Here is a 20863-nt window from a genome sequence, read left to right as displayed (position 1 = left end):
CACGGTATTTTTCTAAATTTTGCCGGTTTCACGGTATTAGACGGTATTTTTTTCCCCATGCATGAGTGGATGTTAACTACATTTTCCACTGCAGTTACTGCAGTAGACTGGCTAAGAATAACCTATTAGACTGTTATGAGAATTGTACATCGTACAAAGACATTTTAATGTGCACACAAGTATTAATCCAGGTTTGCATGGCCCCATAAAGTGATAGTTTTCAAGGGGGTGGCACTAAAGAGAAGGAATCACATTGCATGACAGATGCAGTCAAAATATAGAACCTTTAATTGAACAAATTTTGCAAAAGCTTAAACTATGATTTTGACACCATATTTTCAACCATCCAAAGAGGCATTTAGACTTAGTAAAATATCCAGAGGTGTTTGTCAAAAGTTGGATTGCACTGAACACGTCTTAGAAAAGGAATAAATAGTAAATATTTTTTGTAAACCAACTACACTTTCTGTTAATTTTAACAATCTCTGTCTACTGACACATTAAAGTGACTTTTTAAACAATTTTACCATCATTAAACTGCATAATATTTAAACTAATAAATAATAACAGTAAAATACATAATAGTATTACTGATAGTTGCACCATTACTTCAAGGCTTCAAGCCCAGGTGCATTACACAGTATTCACCAAATTAAAATAAAATAAAACAAGTGCAACTTGGTGATGACATCTTACCAACTGTGCCATCATTTAGGCAAACTGCACTAATATGGACCTTGCTTCAAGCTAAGCTATATACATAAATAATAAAAACTGCAACTTGCATTTATAATGCTGTTTGTGGTATAGCCCTATGGAAGCGCATTAGGGCCACTGTGAAGAAAAAAAAAATATGGACACGGAAGAAAGAAACAAACTATATGTCGAGAATAAATTCGACATGTTGACTATGTCAAGATTAAAGTCGACATTTCCAATATATTCTCATAGTTTATTTTATAATTAAAGTAGAATGTTGTAAACTAAACTTCATCCTAAAATCAATATTTAATTTACTAGATTTTCTCAAACCCCGTCACAAGTTAATGCAGCACATCAAATACTTTGTGTTGTGTTCCCCGACCCAGTCGTTAATCACTACGCTTCTTAAACTGACTTCCTCCACACTAAGAGCAGGCGCCTACAGCAATCACCGCACAGAATCCATTCACTTCATGATATTCCTGCTCTCTACCAAAACCCCAGTTCCTATCTTTCCTTTTCCTTTCTCCACATTACCAATCACCACACGATAAACGTCTTTGTGAAATTTAAAACTAGTTATTAACTTAGCCGACGGAGTGTTCAGAACTTTAAAAATATCTTCGTTATACATCGCAGAATGAATACAAGCAAAACATACACTAGCAAGTACAAAAACAAGTACAACTTGGCTTGCAGTATTATCCAGTAGTATAGAAACAGTATTTACACATCTGACCTTTTAAAACTAAAGTATCTCCAGGCGACGGACGTGACTCCTTTTTTTCGGCAAAAGTTCTTCTGTTCATCATGTTCTACTTTACTTTTAGTTCAGTTTCAGAATGCTCTCTGTCCATTTTCACCGTGCGGCATACCTATGCTACCGCGCACTATTTGGTGGTGTAGCAGTGAAAAAGAGCCCTAGTGCAACAAATCTGTGTTTAGCGGTGTAGCAGTGAAAAAGGTCCCCACTTGAACAGTTTCCCGCTGCGCCACGTTCCGAACGTCATTTAGGCAATTTAAACCGGTGTTGCGGTATAAGAAAAATCCATATCATAAAAAAAATAAAAAACGGTTTTCGGTATGAACCGGTATACCGCCCAGCACTAGCAGAAGTACAACCTAATCTGAAAATCTTTTGACTGAAGATAAAAATACTATTAGGAGAGACCTACATTAATTCAGGTCGAATGTGCAACTTTCACCTAAAGATCACTTGGATTAGAACTTCATTATTTTGTATTCATTCTACATTACCTTGATCAGTTTCCCTATGCAGTTTTCCTTAGGACAGATGCAAACCCTGACAACTTCACCCAGGTTGCTTCCGGTCGCATATTTTGTTAAACCATTTTGTATCATGCCATAACTTTTTTCAATTTAAGACCAAAGTGAAGGATTTACCTCCAATGGTTCTCGTGTAATCTCTAGACAGACACAACCCTTAGCATTTTGAATATATAGATTAAGAGATTGAGGAATCATATTTCTTTATTATATCCTTATTATCATTTTTTTTAATGTAGTTGTGAGTCTAACACTTGTGTAATAGTTTACCCTTTTTGTACATTTGCTCGGTGTTAGTTCTGAAGTAAGTGAATTTGCCTTTGGGAATTGTTAAGTATCTGTCTGGTCTGCATTTTTTCAGTGCAAATCGCAGTCTTTTTTTGCACATCACTTAGAGTTTCTTACATTGGTTCCACATTTTGAGCAAGAAATGTTATTTTCTGCAACTGATTTATAAGATAGTCTTATATTCAAGTCCTCCTTTATACAGTATTTCATTTATTAAAGTCACTAGGTATCTGAACCCTTGGAGATCTTTATGTAGACAATTGGAACTTCAAAACTTCTTCGGTCTAAAAGTCATAAAATTTGTTAAAATGAAACTGCCTTACTTCTCTGATCTTTCATTACAGTTGACAGTTGAATGTCTTTTTAGCTTATAATGAGGAGACGTTTGACAGTATTTCTAGACTTTATCAGTTAATGTCATGGTGTAAACCTCTAGGCAATCATTCCCTCAGGATTAATTAAGTATCTATCTGTCTATCTTGCTTATCAGGCATCGTAGCCTCCTTAGCGTTAGACCCAAGTGTTATTTGGGCTGCGAAAACTGTGCTAAAAGCATTAGCCCCAAGTGTCACTCAGGCAACTGTACAGATGCATCTTGTGTAATTGCTAGTACTGAGAATCACTCGGGCTGTAAATGTACCGTCAGTGCTGTTGTTCTTTGGAGAAGTTACATCTGAGTGTAGTTTTTCACTGATTATGAAATATCTGCGCTTTACCAACAATGAAGACTTTGATGAGAATACATATCTAGCGCCCAAACTGAAGAAAGTTTGGGAGATATACCAGGCCATTGTAGCAAAATTTCTGAGCATTTACATTCTGGACCGTGATGTCAGCATCAACGAAAGTCTTGTTGCTTTTAAGGGCAGACTGTCATGGATACAGAACTTCGCATCGAAAAGAGGAAGATTTGGCACAAAGTTTTATGAGCTTTGTGAATCTAAAATCGGATACATTTGGAATTTGGTTTGGTACATAGAGAAGGGGACAATGTTTGATCCAAAATATAAGCAATAAGGTGTTGCTACGTCATCGGTGCTGAGTTTGATAGATGCTCTGCTGGATCAAGATTGCTGTGTAACCATGTACAATTTTTTATACTTCAGAAGAGCTATTTGATGTCTTCCTGAAAATGAAAGACTGGCGTATGTGGAACAGTGCGTCCCAATCGTCGTAACAGGCTAGTAGTTTGGCAAAAGGGTAATGTGCTTGTGCCAAAATAGAAAGACAAGAAAGATATTTGTCATCTTAGCACTGCACATGTTGCAGCTGCAGTCACTGTCCAGGCAAAAGGCAACAAGCAGGTTATGAACACTTGTGCTGTGGTCGAATACAATAGCACGATGGGTAGTATAGATTGTGCGGATCAAGAATTGACTTTCTATCCTGTTATGTGGGGGCAACAAAAGAAATACTACAAAAAGATAATTCAAAGTCACCGTCTCCAACGGCCACTTCCAACCCCTTGCAACTGTGCACAAACTTGTCAAAACAGCTGGGTGGTCTTCTCTCCAGCTTCAGTCATGCAACGGGTTTTGAGAGTACATCAGCATTGCTTGAGAGTGCTTTGTTGTCAGATGGCACAGCAGGGATGGTGCGTGCTGCACTGGCAGGTGGCACAACTGAGTATGTTAAGTGCTGTGCTGTTGTTCGGTGCAGCAGGTGTGTTCACTGCTGGTCAGCTGTAGGCAAGCAGGCGAACCTTCAGGTGTGGCGATGCAGATGTACTGGTTTCTTTGCTTTTTTCTTTCATTTATTAAATGGCACTGTAAGCCATGTGTTAGGTCTGGATCTCAGCTTTGAGCTTCTCCCTTCACTACCGCCTCACAACGCCTCTATGACCTGGTGGAACAGTGTTTTTGGAATGTATTTGTCTTATAGTTTCTCCAGCTTTTTGTTTGTATATCTCATGCAAACTTCACATACCAGCTTGTAGAATAAATTATTGCCTCACATCCACCATCCACACTACCGCTAAGGAGATGCTGTCGACCCAGCACATCGCGGATCAATCCAGAGTATCATATTGTTAGACATTTTATTGATTCTATACCTCCAACAGAAAAAAAAATTAATCCAACTTGTGCCTGTGCAGTGTGTTGTTCAAAAACTGATAAATCTGGAAAGAAAAATCCAAAAAAAAAAAAACCACTCTTATTGTCACAACTGTGACGCTGAGTTGTGTCTTTCACCGTGCTTTAAGATTTAATGCACTTATGGACTCATTTTGAGATTATGTACTATTTTGGCATCATTAATGGTATTATTACTGCTATTATTAATGTTCATTTCATATTATTTTTATTCAACATTACTGTTATTATTTGCATCATTATTTTAATTTTGAGATTTAATAGAAATGTAATTTTTCATGCCGAATAAAATGAAATGCTTTTTAGATTGTTTTTTTGGAATAAAATGCAACGCTAAGGAGGTGTGTTCTCTCTTACTGTCTCAGGTACCAAATGGAACTTGCTTATTCATAATATGTATTCTTCATTAGTTGGTGCAAACTACCCTGCAATTCAGGTGTAATTTGATATAAACTTCATCTAAGAATATTGACCTGCACCAAGTTGGGCTGTAAAATTTACGCTGCAGGTGCCAAGTCACAATGGTGACAAAATAGCAGCATCAACAATGCAAATTTTATATATATATATATATATATATAATAATATGTCAGTGTTGTGATGTTGTTGTATGTGTGTTGCAAGTGTTTTAGATGTTTTTCCCATGTTTACAGCTGGCCACTCACTGCATGGTATACCATACTCTGCATTCCATGTCTCTGATGCAGATTTCTTGCTTTTGCCATTAAAAAGAACAGTCTGCAGAGGGTGTTTGGAGGTTTATGGGCTCTTTTGATGTCTGATTTGGAGAGGATGTGTACTGTACTTTGATTGTTTAACTCTAACCTGATCTCACATCCTACTTGGCACATTCTTCTCAATCCCAGTGGTGTATACTGAGTGACCCTCTCACTCACTAAAAAAAATGTTATTTACTGCTTAGTTAAAAAGCTGCAATTTGGCACATGTAAGTCATTAGGTATCTGCTAATAAAGAACATGTTGAAATATTATTTAGGTTTTAACCCCCCCCCACCCAATGAGGCTAAGGATCTGTGCTGGTATCCCGAAGGTTGCCGGTTCGAATCCCCGTCACTGCAAAAAGAGATCCTACTCTGCTGTGCCCTTGAGCAAGGCCCTTAACCTTCAATTGCTCCAGGGGCACTGTACAATGGCTGACCCTGTGCTCTGACCCAAAAGGGTTTTGCGAAAACTAACAAATTCCTAATACAAGAAATTGTATAAAGTGAAATAAAGAACAAAAAAAAAAAAAAATACCCCCAAAGTCTCAAAAATGCCTTGACCGATTTGATTGAAATTTGGCATTGTTAAAGAAAAAAGAAAATTAGCTTTTTTATCTCTTAATATTTGTCTGTAATAAAGCTGTAATGAGCATGGTATTCTTAGACTGTGCATCATTTTTTTGTTTCAGCTTTGATTACATGGAGAAATGGGGCGTGCAGTTCATTCAAATGAATACTTCAAGCAGAACCGTGCCATTGTACAAGCTGACGATGTGATCATGTAGAGAAATAAGGGGAGGCAGTGAGTGGTGAACAAAGGAGCAGTTGCCTTGTACAAGAAAAAGATGTGGTGGCAAGCTGCATAAAAAAATTAAATGTGAAGAGAATGAAAAAACATCAGGTTAGCAAGTGGTATACTTGAGTACACACAGTACTCCCTGTTCTGTCTGCTTCTTCTTACTCCACAAAATATGGTAATAAAATACATTCAGATTCAAGCTGGATTGGATTGTTGATTGGTATTCTAAACGTAAACTACAAAAAAGGATTGAGTGGGTGATTTGGTGGTAAAATACATGCAATATTACAAAGAATTGGGTGTCCCCTCAAAATTTTTTTTTTAATTAATTTTATTGTAATCATTCCGTATAAATAGATCAATTTTTACAAAAAATAGGATTCAAAACAAATCAAACCCCACCCCTGAGAAGGAGAGCATGGCCAAAGGAGTAATACTTAAGGCTTGTAAACATGCCTAAATTGTTGAGTTTGATAGGGCAAAAAAGATAAATGGAGAAGGGAAAGCAATGCGGAAATAAATTATTTCTTCTTATTCTAAAATATTATTGATTAGATCCTGCCAGGTTTTGAAAAAATTCTGTACAGACCCTCTAACTGAGAATTTGATTTTTTCCAATTTCAAAAGATATAAAACATCGGTTTCCCACTGACTTATTAGAGGCGAGTTAGGATTCCTCCAATTTAACAAAATCAGTCTGCGTGCCAAAAGTGTAGTGAAAGCTATCACAGTTGGCTTGTCCTTCTCCACTTCAAACCCATCTGGAAGAACACTGAACACAGCTATTAATGGGTTAGGAGGGATTGTGACACCAAGGCTGTCTGTAAGGCACTTAAAAATTTTGGTCCAAAATGATGTTAATTTGGTGCATGTCCAAAACATGTGACCCAGTGAGGCAGGAGCTTGGTTGCAGCGTTCGCAGGTTGGATCTTGCCCTGGAAACATTTTGGACAGTTTTAAGTGAGACAGATGAGCTCGATATATAATTTTGAGTTGAATAATTCTATGCATTGTGCATATGGAGCTCGAGTGAGTTCTCTGCATTGCTACCTTCCACACCTTTTCTGATATATTAATTAAGAAATCTGTTTCCCATTGTCCTCTTGGATCTTTGAAAGGAAGGGACTCTAATAAAATTTTATATATTGCAGAAATGGTGTTTAAGTCCGGTATTTGAGCAGTATTTTTTCCAGCATGGTGGAGGGTACGAGATGAGGAAAATCGGGCAGGTTCTGTTTAACAAAGTTTCTAATTTGAAGATAGTGAAAGAAATGTGTAGCTGGAAGGTTAAATTTGGAATGTAATTGTTCAAAGGATACAAAGATATTGTCTATATAAAGATCTCTGAGCAATTTAATCCCAAATCTTTTCCAAATATTAAAAACTAGATATGTTTGCGAGAGTTGAAAGAGGTGGTTCTCCTGCAGAGGTGCCACAGATAAAAGATTTTCCATCTGAAATTGCATTCTAAATTGGTTCCATGTTCTGAGTGAGTGAAGCACAATTGGGTTATTAGTATATTTGCAATAACTTGCATTTATTGGAGCGCAGAGCAGGGAATATAAAGAAGTACTGCAGGATTTTACTTCTATTGCAGAACAAGCTTGTGTATGTTCCTTTATTTGTGTCCAGATTTTTATGGCTTGTATGTTTGCTGCCCAGTAATAAAACTGAAAATTAGGTAGAGCCATGCCACCTTCTGCCTGAGGTCTTTGTAGGGTCGCTCTTCGGATACGTGAATGTTTTGAGTTCCAAAAAAATGAGGTTATGGTTGAATCTAATTCCTTAAAAAATGATTTATTGATATATATTGCAATGTTTTGAAATAAAAAAAGAAGCTTAGGAAGGATATTCATCTTAACAACGTTAATTCTTCCGGCTAAAGTGAGATGAAGGGTTGACCATTTATGCAAGTCTTGCTTAATTTTTTCCATATAGACAGCGAAATTTTGTTGATAAAGAGCTTTATGTTTACTTGTGATATTTACCCCTAGGTATTTAAACTGATCTGCTATGGTAAAAGATAGGGTGTCCAATCTAATATTATATGCTTGTGAATTCACTGGAAAGAGTATACTTTTATTCAAATTAATTCTGAGACCAGAGATCTTTTGAAATTCTGTAAGCGCTGTTAAAACTGCAGACACAGTGTTTTCTGGGTCTGATATATACTGTATAAAACCATATCATCTGCATATAGAGAAATTTTCTGTTTCAGTCCTTCTCTGATAATCCCCTTTATCTGATAAGAAGTTCAACAGTGGACTGCCAGTGGTTCAATGGCGATTGCAAACAGCAGTGGTGACAAGGGGCATCCTTGTCTGGTGCCACGTTCTAGTTTAAAGTAGTCTGAACAAATGTTGTTAATACAAACTGAAGCTTCTGGACTGGTGTACAGTAGTTTGATCCATGCACAAATATTCGGGCCAAACCCAAATTTCTCCAATGCAGTGAAAAGGTAGTTCCATTCAATCATATCAAATGCTTTTTCTGCATCCAATGATAATAATATCTCTGGGGTGTTTGACTTTGCTGGTGAATATTTTACATTAAACAGGCGTCAAAGATTGGAAGATAAGTGTCGGCCTTTTAATAAATCCAGTTTGATCCTGTGATATTACCGAAGGCAGCACTTTCTCCGTCCTTCTAGCTATAATTTTTGAGAGTATCTTAACATCATTATTCAGAAGTGAAATTGGTCTGTATGATGCACATTGTAACAAGTCTTTATTTTGTTTAGGAAAGACAGTGATTAATGCTTGACGAAAAGTTTGAGTTAGATTTTGATTGTGTCTAGCTTCTGTAAATGTTGCCAATAAGAGGGGAGCTAGTTGAGTGGAGACTTTCTTATAAAATTCTACAGGGTAGCCATCAGGGCCTGCTGATTTCCTGCCTTGAAGTGACTTTATAGCATCTTGTAATTCTGATAGGGTCAGAGGTTTATCCAGTTCCTCAGCGCTAAAAGTATCTATTTGTGGCATCTGTAATGTATCCAGAAATGCATTAGACTGTGTGTTGTCTTCTTTAAACTCAGTAGAATATAAGGTTTTATAGTAGTCTCTAAATGTGTGCATTATATTTTTATGGTCAATGATTTCCTCTCCATTCGTGTTGGTGATTACTGGGATTGCATTGCGAACTTCTTGCTTGTGGATTTGTTGAGCTAAAAGCTTATTAGCTTTCTCTCCGTGTTCATAGTAATGATGTCTTGATTTATAAATAAGTTGTTCAGTTTCTTTAGTTGTTAAGATGTTGAGTTCTGTATGCAGAGCCTGCCTTTTCCTATGAAGAGCCTCACTTGGATGCCTGGCTTGTTCTTCATCTATTCTAGTAATTTCTCTTCTTAGCTCTGACACTTTCTTGGTTTCTAATTTATTTCTGTGGGAAAGATATGAAATAATCTGTCCTCTTAAGAAGACCTTTAGAGCTTCCCAGAGTGTTCCTACAGAAACCTCTGAGGGTGTGTTTGTCTCTAGGAAGAAGCTGATTTGTTTGGATATAAATTCTGTACAGTTCTCGTCTGCTAATAGAAGTGGGTTAAGGCGCCATCTATGAGGTGAGTGTGAGGGGCATAATGATTTTAGCTCCAAAACTAGAGGTGCATGGTGTCAGAGATAACAATTGTGTCGTATTTGCAAGATTTAATCGTAGGCAAGAAATTATTATCTATAAAGAAATAATCAATTCTTGAGTAGCTATGATGCACTGGTGAGTAGAACGAATGTGTTCTTGAGTTTGGGTTTAGAAACCTCCAGGGGTCTGATAAGTTGTGGTCATTTACAAACTGTGTTATTGTCTTTGCAGTGTTAGATGTCTTCCCCCCTGTGGCAGGAGTCCTATCTAAGAGTGGATTTAAAACACAAAGTCCCCAGCCATTATAATTTTATGAGATGCAAATAGATTGCATAAACATTTATCAAAGTCATTTTATAATTAAATAAGTTGCCCATGACCATCACATATCTCCCTTCAGGGTCCAATACTACATGTGATGCTACAAATGGGACTGTTTAATGTATTAGAATTCCCACACCTCTAGTTTTCTTTGTAAAGCTAGAATGGAACATTTGGCCAGTCCAGTCTTTTTGTAGCCGGAACTGATCCTTGCTTAGTAAGTGGGTCTCCAGCAGACCCCCGTGACCCTGTGTTCGGATTCAGCGGGTTGGATGATGGATGGATGGATGGATGGATCATGGAGACATTGGTTCTGAATTTTTAATGTCATGTTATAGTCTTAACTGGTAGTGAGGCAGTTTTAATCTTAATTTCCAATTTCCCCACAAGTTATTGCCATACAGCCTATTGTTGCGTTGATAGTTATAATTATAAGGAGTAAAAGGATAGATTAGATATAGCCTGCTCTCCTTCTCTCCCCCCCCCCCTTATCCCTCCACCCCCCATTTTGCCTCTGAGAGCGAAAGTAGAGGCAGAAGTGGTGTCTTCTGATCTAAGACCAGCCAGAAGCAATGTAGTGGCGTTCTGACTGGAATAGGGGATAGTGCTGGGTGATATCTACATAATTCAGTATCACAATATTTCACAATATTTATTGATACTTAAATATATGTTAATAATAATACTGTGCCTCCAAAGTACCAGCATGTTATATTAAAAAACTATTTGCAGAAGGAGAATTTGCTTTTGTTTACTTTATGTATTATAAATTCTTTTAAAGCAGCGTTAATAATATTTGCAGACATTGTAATAAAAGCAGTCACCAAATGACATTTTAATTGACTATTACTGGAGACTACTTAAAATACTTGAAATTTGCAAAACTGCACAAAACAACCATCAAAAACGGCTCACTCAAACAGACAGATACTTTAGTTCTTTGTAGTTCAGCTGTAGAGATCATGTGCTATATTAACGCAGTATTCCGAGATTATTCACATGTCGTGGGACAGAAAGACAAGCTGAGTGATGCACTATGCCAGGTAACAATGATTCCACCTGTGCTAAATGTCCTTTCAGATGGGACAGTAGTTGCAGGAATATACAAGTATTTCTTTGTAAGGTGACACACTCAAGGTAAATTATTGGCTTTATTGATCTTCCATCATTGTACAGTAGAGGATCACACGGACTGTCTGCATTATCCATCTGCATACAGTTTTGCTGCTCTTTCTCACTTGCATGTCTGGTGGCAAGACCAATTTCTGAGCCTTTTGGGGCTTTCTTAACCCTGTTATACATGGAATTTTCAAGAAACACTATTAAATACCCCTGGTCTTTACTGACCTGTTGCATATATGCTCTATGTGCATTGAGGTGCCTATCACGCAAGTTGGTGGCCCTCAGAAACTTGTCTTATGATTGGGTTGTCACTATGCTTCTGCCAGTTCCCAGTTGCTTTTGGATTGTGTAGGAATCCATACCCACTGTTCCCCCCCCCCCCCCCCAATTTCTGTAAGTTAAAGTCCTGTACTTCTAAGGGTAATAATGTTCTATCTCATTCACTTATTAGCTGTTTTCTTGCCATTATTACTGGAATATTGTCCAGTGAATGAACACACCTTCAGAGGGTGTAGTAATCAGTAGAATCGGAGGGTTTTTAAGTAATCAACAGAAGTTGGGACACCTGTGCATATTGTTTGCTTTAACTTGCAAGGCTAAACTTGCTTTAATTGCTGCAGAACATTTATAGGGTGTGACCTATTAGTTGTTCCCTGAAGAAGGCCCTGTTTGTAATATTCTGATATTTCCTTTTTTCATTTTTTGCTAACTTAAACTTTAAATTTAAACATCTGGAAGTTTATTGCTTACCTTTCGACATTTTAGGTCATTGAATGCATTTCACTTGATTAAATTTGAAGAAAAAACTGAGTTCTAAAATTTTTGACCAGTGTTGTACGTGCCATCACAAGAAGGTTTGCTGTTTCTCCTAGCACAGTCTCCAGAACATAGAGGAGATACTATGAGAGGAGCCATTACACAAGGAGAGCTGGAGTACATGTGAGCCATTCAATGGCATTAATGCCTTCATCATCCAGGAGCTCCCTACACACTCTCCTCACATGAGGCCTGGTGTTGTCCTGAACCAGGATGAACCCAGAACCCACTGCAGCAGCGTAAGATCTTAAAGTGGATCTGAGGATTTCATCAGCAGTCAGGGTACCATTTCCTAGCCTCCCCAGGCCATCACTGACCCACCACCAAATTGAACATGCTGGATGATGTTACAGGCTGCATAATTTTCACCATGGTGTCTTCAGACTCTTTCATTCGTGTCTCAGTGTGAACCTACTCTCCTTTGTGAAGAGAATGAGGTGCCAGTGGTGAGGCTACCAATTGTGTATTTTCTGGTGAATGCCAGTTGAGCTGCACAGTGATGGGCTGTGAGCACAGTTTCCACTAGATAATTTCAGGCCCTCATGCCTCCCTCATGGAGTCAATTTCTGACCATTTGGTCAGAAACATGCACACCACTTGCCAGCTGAAGGCCATTGTGTAGGGTTCTGGCAGTGTTCATCCTCACACAAAGGAGTAGGTACTGGTCCTGCTGCTGGGTTGATGCCCTTCTACAGCCCTGTCCAGCTCTCCTTATACACTGGCCAGCTTCTTAAACTGTTTTATTATATACATGACAATAGTTAAATGACACTTTTTATTAACCAGCTGAGTAGAGTACATTATGCCAGCTTTTGAGGTACCTGAAGCTTCTTTTTCATGGAAAGTGTAACAAGATGATACCTTGCCTAAAGAAAGGGCCTGAGCTTCCTTGAAAGCGTGCAATATTGTAATCTTCTCAGCCACTGAAAGGTGGAATTCTGCTTCACATCTCATTGCATCAGTAAATGGGTAACACAGTACATCACTCCACTACTACATGGCAGTAGCAGTAAGCATTTGGTCAATGTTACACCATTATATGAATGTGCTTGGTATCCCAGTGGGACCCTCCCTCTGCTTTTTGATTATAAAAATAGGAAAAATGTGTAACAGTCGCAGAGGGAGTTAAGATCCTGATACCTGCAAATCCTAGAAACGCTCCTGTACCAACAGCATCAGTTTAAACTTAATTGGTCCCCCACAACTAATAACAAAATCTAGTCCTATCTTACTTGTTGTTCTCTGTTGACACCCAAATACAATGGGTCTTTCTTATCTGATCTCACTGAATTATTAACCCACTTAAGTTCCCTTTCCCAGACAGTCATTCTTCTTGGCGATTTCAACATACATAATAACATTTCTACATGTAAACTGAGAAATGAACTCCTGTCCTTGCTGGACTGTTTTACCTTGGTGCAACATGTTGATTTTCCTACCCACTCTGGTGGTCATATGTTAGACCTGATCTGCACATCTGGCATATCTGTTGGCACTACTTTTAGTGATTTGGACCTCTCTGGCTCTCTTACCTGTAAAAGTTACATTTCTCTAAGAAACCTTAAAAATATCTGTCCCTGTGTTCTTGCTGGATCAATTTCTGATGTTTTTCTGTCTTCCCCTACTCCATCCACACTAGATAGTCTCGTTGACTACTATAACTCGGCCCTTCATTCAACAGTAGATAGAACATCTCCTTTAAAACGTAAGGTTTCATTTAAACATTCAGCTCCATGGTACAACTCATAATTGTGGTCTATGAAAGTAGTTGGTCGACACCTTGAGAGAATGTTAGATAAGACTGGCCTCATTATGTACGTTTAATAGGCTTTCTCTGACCATCAAAGGGCTTACAGAAATGCACTAAATGCAGCCAAGAACATGCATTATGGCAGAACCAGTAATGACGTATGGCGTTATCTTGCAGTAAATACAAGTTTTCATCCTCTTTCTCTGTACATGTACGTTTAGCATTCGTTTGCTCAGAGGTTGATGCACTTGCTGCTTCCTGAGCAGCTCTTGTTTTCTACGCTCTAGTGGCCCGCTTCTTCTCTTCTTCCGTCTGCATCTTTTCGCGTTAAAACTGATTAAGTCAGTATTTGTGTTCCAATTACTTAGTACGTGTTTCTTAATTTTTCACTTAAGCTGACACGTAAGTGTTCAGTCTGCCTCAAGAAAGATTTAAGATATGAAAAGGTAGAGGAAGTGACGGTGCAGGTGATAGGGATGAGAACGGCACCCGTGCGCATGCGCTGCACAGCTGTCTTGCTGGACGCTGCTGAGAGTTGATTCTACAATAAAAAAATAAATAAGTAAAAAGAGTAATAAAAATAATCACCCAGAAATAGGACAGTAGAGGTCACGTAGTATATGTGTACCAAATTTCAGGTCAATAGTTCAAATGGTTTGTGAGCTACAGGTGATTTTAAAATCCTAGACAGACAAACAAACAGCCATGGTAGCGTATTATATAAGAAGATAATAGACAGTGGCCATGATAACCCAAGAGTTTTGTTCTCTGTAGTTAAAAAACTACTTCAGTCTGCATCTGGCCAAACCTCAGTTAGGTCCGTAGGTATTTGGACAGTAATAAACATTTTCATAATTTTGGCTCTGTGTGCCACCACAGTGGATTTGAAATGAAACAATTAAGATGTGATTGAAGTGTAGACTTCCAGTTTTAATTTGTTTAACAAAAACATTGTATGAAACATTTAGAAAAGAGCCATTTTTATATATGGCAACCCCCCCACTATTTTCAGGGGCTCAGAAGTATTTGGACATACTAACATAGGATCATTTTCAATACTTGGTAGAAAATCCTTTGCAGTCAATGACTGCCTGAAGTCTGGAACCAGTGGCGTTTTCAAAGTTCATTGGACTTTCTGCCTTCAGCTTTGTCTTCAGCAAGTGAAATGCATGTCTTGCCTTGAAAAGCATTTGGTTTGCTTTCACAATATGTTGTGCCTTATTGTCCATCTGTACTGTGAAGTGTTGTCCTGTCAGTTTTTCACTGTTGTCTGAATCTGAGCAGACAGTTTAACTAGGGCCCTGTAGAATCAGTTTTATTTGTTTTTTGATTTTCGGTTTTCACCATTTTATTTTTTCAGGATTTTTTTTTTTTTTTGCTGTAAGTAGCAACAGCTACAACAAAACAAACAATAATGAAATGGCACTTTACATTGCTTTTAATGAAACAGCACACTAGTACAACTGAACCTTATTTTCCAGTTCCATTCACCAGATATTCCATGATGCTGTATGCTGAGACTACAGTAGGACAGTGAGTACCCTCCGGAATTGTAAGAGCTGTTGCTAGTTTGATGCATCCTTCTGAGATGAAGGTTAACTTCACTTTTAGGGTCTAGGATATTTGTTACAGCCTGAGCTGATGTATTCTCTGCCAGAAATCACTTTTTTGTAAAGGTAAATATGTTCAGCGAGGTACGCTACTGATTCGAACCAGCTATCCCACGTGTTGTTTCCTGCCTCGGGGGTTCCTGGCAGGCTTCTTGAAGAAGGCAGACTTTATCCACATGGCTAGTGATGCAGTATTTATAGTGCTGCCAGGTCTCTCCCACCCAACTGATGACATGACACAAGCAGGTTGAATGTACATTGTTAGGCACAACCCCTTTTAAAACTTCCTGGTATGCTTTCAGACGGCATGATGCATTGTCTGTGACCACTGCTAAAATGTCATTAAGATTCAGCTGGTTGAAGTGCTGCCTGTGAAAAGGTGGAAAAGTTGCAGCTCTCCATAAAGATAAGATCTGCCAAAAAGTGCTGGTCTTCAGTACTTCAGTAATTCAGTAATTGTAATTATGTAAATTATTTCTAATGATTCTTAAACCTTAAATGTTTACAGATTGAAAATGTGCATCATTACGTCTGTAGCGTCATCTATTGCATATTATAAAATAATTCATTACAAAGCAAAGGTAAACTATTCTGCAAGATGCTAAATCTGGGAATTAAACAGAAGAAAAGAAAGAGAGACCCACTTTTAAGGGCTTGTTGCATCTGAGGAGAAGCCTGCTCTTCTGCCCAGGTTTATAGGAGCTGAGTTTATAACGGAAGAGTGAAATGTGGACTTTGTGTGCCTCGTCACCGTGAGGCAAAACATTTATTTAATCCAGAAACATCATTATTTTTTAAAAGGGAACCCGTTAACAACCAGTGATGTTCACTAATAACATTTTCTACAGGAAAGACTGTTAATACTGGTTAAATATAATTTCAAGTACAATTAGAACTGCCTACATTAAAGAATTACCATGCAGCCAAATGTTTAATCACCTATCACTATGTTGAGAACTATGTGATCTCGGCTATCAGTGGTTTCATCAACTACAACATAAATTTTATTGCCACGAATCTTTCAAAGAATGGTGTCCATATGTTGTTCAAAGACACTGGGCAAATGAGTTTGATGAAGACTGCTCATTTTCTGGCAGCGCACCTTCTTGTTTATGATGCTTAACAAAGAAAGGGTGCATCTTTTAAAATTTTTGAGCGGTATGTCTGACTTGCATGGCCCCAAACTCCTCCACAAACTGGCGTCTTGCAATTGACTATTTTGTTATTCCCTCTGTTGTTTCCTGAAGGGGAACACTTTTTGATCTTAATTTCTCCTTGTTCTTTGGATGGGTTTTAGATTTGACATGGTCATTGCAAGTATCTTTTCATGTCCAGTCTTTAGTATGCTGGCAAACCTTGCAGAAAAGTTGTTGTCCAGATTCGTAAAAGTCGCTGGGATATTGTTGTGCCCTCAATTTTGCACTTAAGCTTGTGTTTTAGTTTTTTGTACGTAGTTAGGGTGTCTGATACTGCTCACTTTGACATTTCTGTCTCATGCAGCTGGCTAATTCGCGTGCCTTTAATGAGAAAACATACAGGAAACACGCGTACAAACAGATAGAAGTAGTGCTGGGAGGTATACCGGTTTTTAACGAAAACCATATTTTATTTTTGTTATGATATGGATTTTTCTTATACCACAATACCGGTTTAAATAGCCTAAACAACATTCAGAATGTAGCGCAGCGGGAAACTGTTTAAGGGGGGCTTTTTTCACTGCTACACCACTAAACATGCATGCAATGGAGTACATGTGTTGGTGGAGGTATTGAGCAGTGAAAATTGACAGAGAACATTCTGAAACTGAAGCTGTAGCAGATAACAAAGTTGAACATGATGACACAGAAGAAGTTTTGCCGAAAAAAGGAGCCGCGTCTGTTTTCTGGAGATTTTGATTTTAAAAGGTCGGATGTGGACCAATCAACTATTTACTGCAAATGCTGTAGAGCTAAAGTTGTTGCTAGAGGTGGTAACACAAGCAATTTGCTGCACCACCTTAGCCGCAAACATGATTTGGAGTACCATGAATGTATGGAACTAAGATTGGTACCCTGCATGTCCTCAGGTAAAACTGAAAAAGCTAAAGGACACTCGATCCAGACGTCACTTGTAGACACATTTGCCAGAGGTACTGCCAACAACAAAACCAACACCATTACAATCCATATAGCTAACGTGTCAGTGGACAGAGATTGTTAACATTAACAAAGTGTAGTTGGTTTATAAAAATATTTATTCTTTATTCCTTTTCTAAGACATGTTCAGTGCAATACAACTTTTGACAAGCACCTCTGGATATTTTACTAAGTCTAAATGCCTCTTTGGATGGTTGAAAATATGTTGTCAATCTTTAAGTTAGTTTAAGTTGTTTGCAAAATGTGTTCAATAAAATGGTTCTTTATTTTGACTGCAGCTGTAATGCAATGTGATTCCTTCTCTTCATTAGTGCCACCTCCTTAAAAACTATCACTTTATGGAGCCATGCAAACCTGTATTAATACACATTAACTCTTTTAGGGCTAATTTTTTTTTTGTTTCTTTTCTCCCAGGGCTGAATATTTTTCCAAAAATTAACTTTTTTTAAAAAAAGAGCACAAAGCAATTGAAATCAGCAAAAAATATTTACTTTTGACAAATGTTACTGTCTTGCATGTTGTATGAGCCTGCATACTCTATGATTTCACATTCATTTTACACAGCAAAGTCCTGCAAAGTCTGATCTCGCTCAAAGCAGCCAATTTCAGTCATTGCCACATTGCACTGCTTACAATATGTGTTGCTTTGGTGCCTACTTTTCAATTGTCTGTTGCTGCACTTTCTCACATATATTGTTAGTGTGTAATGTAGAGAGACAAGTCACCTGTTTGCCATCGTGCCATGCCACTGCCACCAAGTTTTCTGCCCGCATGAAAACCGTATTGTCACCCCTTTTCATCTTCAGCCTGTCTGGCTTCAACTGTGAAGCCATGTGTATCCTGTTCACCCTCACTGTGCCACAAGCTCCAATTCCTCTGCTGTGTAACTCCATGAACAATTCTGGACATGTATAAAAATTGTCCAAATGTACACAACATGACCCAAATTTTCATAGCCCTGAAGCAGCTCCAGCACAACCTGACTTGTCAAGGGACAGTTCTCTCTTTGAAAGAAATACTTTCCTGTATATGTAATTACTTTCAGGCAGAAACCAGTGTTTGCTTCTGCCAGTACAAAATCCTTTATGCCATACTTTGTGGGCTTGTCTGGCATATATTTGCAGAAAAAAAGGTGTCCCTTTTATTTTATCATAGATTCATGCACAGACAAATCACGGCCAGGCTGATAAAATTGTTTCTGTGTTGGTTCCACAATGTCAAGCAGGGGCTGAACTTTATGCATGGCGTTATAGCCTGGCTCACCCCATGGGATTTGCTTCTGTTTATTACAGAAGTGAATAAAACTTTGCGGCATCATGTACCTATCATCATGCTGCATAACCTGTCCAAAGCCACCAGGGGACAAAGCACGTTTGGACCAATGCCCCTGAAGTTATATCACCAGTTCTGTCCCATCTCTTATTTGTAATGCCACAGCGCGCTTCATCTCGTCTTTTGTTGTGGGTTTCCACTTTGAAAAATGAGAATGCGATGCAAGCGCAGCCCGCGATTCAAAAAATTTCTCTGCCTACCTGTTTGTCTCGTCTGACAGTAGCTGAAAAGCAGCATCAGGAGAGAGCAGCCTGAAGTAGTTCAGCAGCTGGTGATCTGTCGTGTCCAACAGCAAGCCATGCCGTCTTGTGAAGTCCGGTAGCCAGTTCAGTTCCCACGGATCAATGTCTGTGTATTCCTCCCACGCGAACCTTGCCGTAGATGCACGAATGTGCTCAGCTGGCGCGGCATCGGCTGGTGTCCGATCAGCTGATGCCGGCTTCTCACTCTCTTGTTCGATCTCCTGATCACTGTCAACTCCGACTCCGCGATAATGCGCAAAACATTGTCTGCCGAGTGTTTTCTTTTCTGCACTCGCTTCGCTCCCTTGTGACATGTCGATGCCATCTTGCCATTGTTTACATTTTGCAACTCACGCACACGCAAGGATTAGTTGCCGAGTTAACGAGTCTAGCATTCCTCCAAGCACAGAGGGAATGCCTGTGACGCGACAGTGAGTTTTGTCGCCATTAACAGCTGATTGTTGCCCTCTATCCCTGGATGTCGACTTTTGCTGACATTCGCCCTCAACCCTTCCTCTCGACAAAAGTCGACATCCGCCCTAAAAGAGTTAAAATGTTTTCTTGTACAATGTACAATTCTCACGACAGTGGAATAGGTTATTCATAGCCAGTCAACCACATTTTCCACCGCAATTACTGCAGTAAACATCCACTCATGCATGGGGAAAAAAATACAGTTGAATACCATGAAACTGGTATTATTTTGAAAAATACTGTGATATAGAATTTTGGTCATACCGCCCAGCCCTAGATAGAAGCACAACTGAAATTTTACGAAGAATTGCATTCGCATGAAAAACAACAAACTAGAAATAGTATCTGAATGATAGAACTACAGATTATTCAATCGTTTAATTTATTGGGAAGTTTAACAGTCACCCGTTCAGTCTCTCAATTTCGCACATTTCTGTTTTTAAATCTAAAATCCATTTTTATGCATTAATTCCATGATTCTGTCCATGTTTTCCACATCACTGAAATCATAGGGCCCTACAGTATAACCCTGTACACTTCAGAAATCATCCTGCAGTTTTGTCAGCAGTCATGTAATCATTCAACACTAGTGACCCACTTCCATTGGCAGTCATGCATGCCCATGCCGTAGCATTGCCTCCACTATGTTTCACAGATGATGTGGTATGCTACAGATCATGAGCGATACTTTCTCTTCTCAATGTTCTTCTCTGTCCATCATTCCAGTACTTATTGTTCTTGGTTTCATTTGTCCAAAGAAAACTTTATCAAAACTGGACTGGTTTTTAAATAATTTTGGTAGTGTGTCCTTCCTGTGCTTGAGGATAACTAGTAGTTTGCACCTTGTGGTAAACCCACTGTATTTACTTTCGTGAAGTCTTCTCTTGATTGTAGACTTTGACAATGATACCCATACCTCCCAGGGAGTATTCTTGGTTTGGCTGAATGTCATGAATTGTTTTTACTTCACCAAGAAAAGAGTTCTGTGATCATCTACTACAGTTGTCTTCCTTGGTTGTCCAGGCCTCCTGGTGTTGCTGAGCTCACCAGTGTGTTCCTTCTCTTTAAGAATGTACCAGATGGTTGATTTGACCACTTCTGGTGTTTTTACTATCTCTTGTATATGTTTGTTTTGTTTTCTCTGCCTAATGATGGCCTGTTTTTACTTGCATGGACAGCTCTTTGGATCTCATATTGACAGTTCACATCGATAGGTTCCAAATGTAAATTCCACACTTGGAATCAATTTCATACCTTCTTGGAAATGGGGGGGGGGGGGGGGGTATTGGTGGTGGACCATGTATAAAAATGCCTGTCATTCCTAAATAGTTCATATTTCTGTTGAACCCTTTCAATTAATGCTGAAAGCCTACACTTCAATCATCCAATTATTTCTTCATTACAAACCTATTGTGGTGACGTATAGAGCCAAAATGATGAAAGTTGTGTCACTGTCCAAATACTTATGGATCTAACTGTACCATTTCCACTGAAGTCTGTGAAAAATTCCTGAACTTTTCCCCTAATAAAATTAAGAAGACCTTGTAAGATGAAGCTGACTACTTGTGTACTCATTCCATAATCCCGTCTGTTACAAC

At 38.6% G+C, this 20863-nt stretch overlaps 1 protein-coding gene across 3 annotated transcripts in view; it reads left to right on the top strand.

The window, feature by feature from the left end:
- vps54 (VPS54 subunit of GARP complex) overlaps positions 1-20863 on the top strand; it is a 163731-nt gene that overhangs the window by 8927 nt on the left and 133941 nt on the right. The window lies entirely within an intron of this gene.

This window comes from Erpetoichthys calabaricus, chromosome 15 (genome assembly GCF_900747795.2).
Source record: "Erpetoichthys calabaricus chromosome 15, fErpCal1.3, whole genome shotgun sequence".
Lineage (NCBI taxonomy): Eukaryota > Metazoa > Chordata > Cladistia > Polypteriformes > Polypteridae > Erpetoichthys > Erpetoichthys calabaricus.
This window is presented reverse-complemented; position numbering and strand designations above follow the sequence as displayed.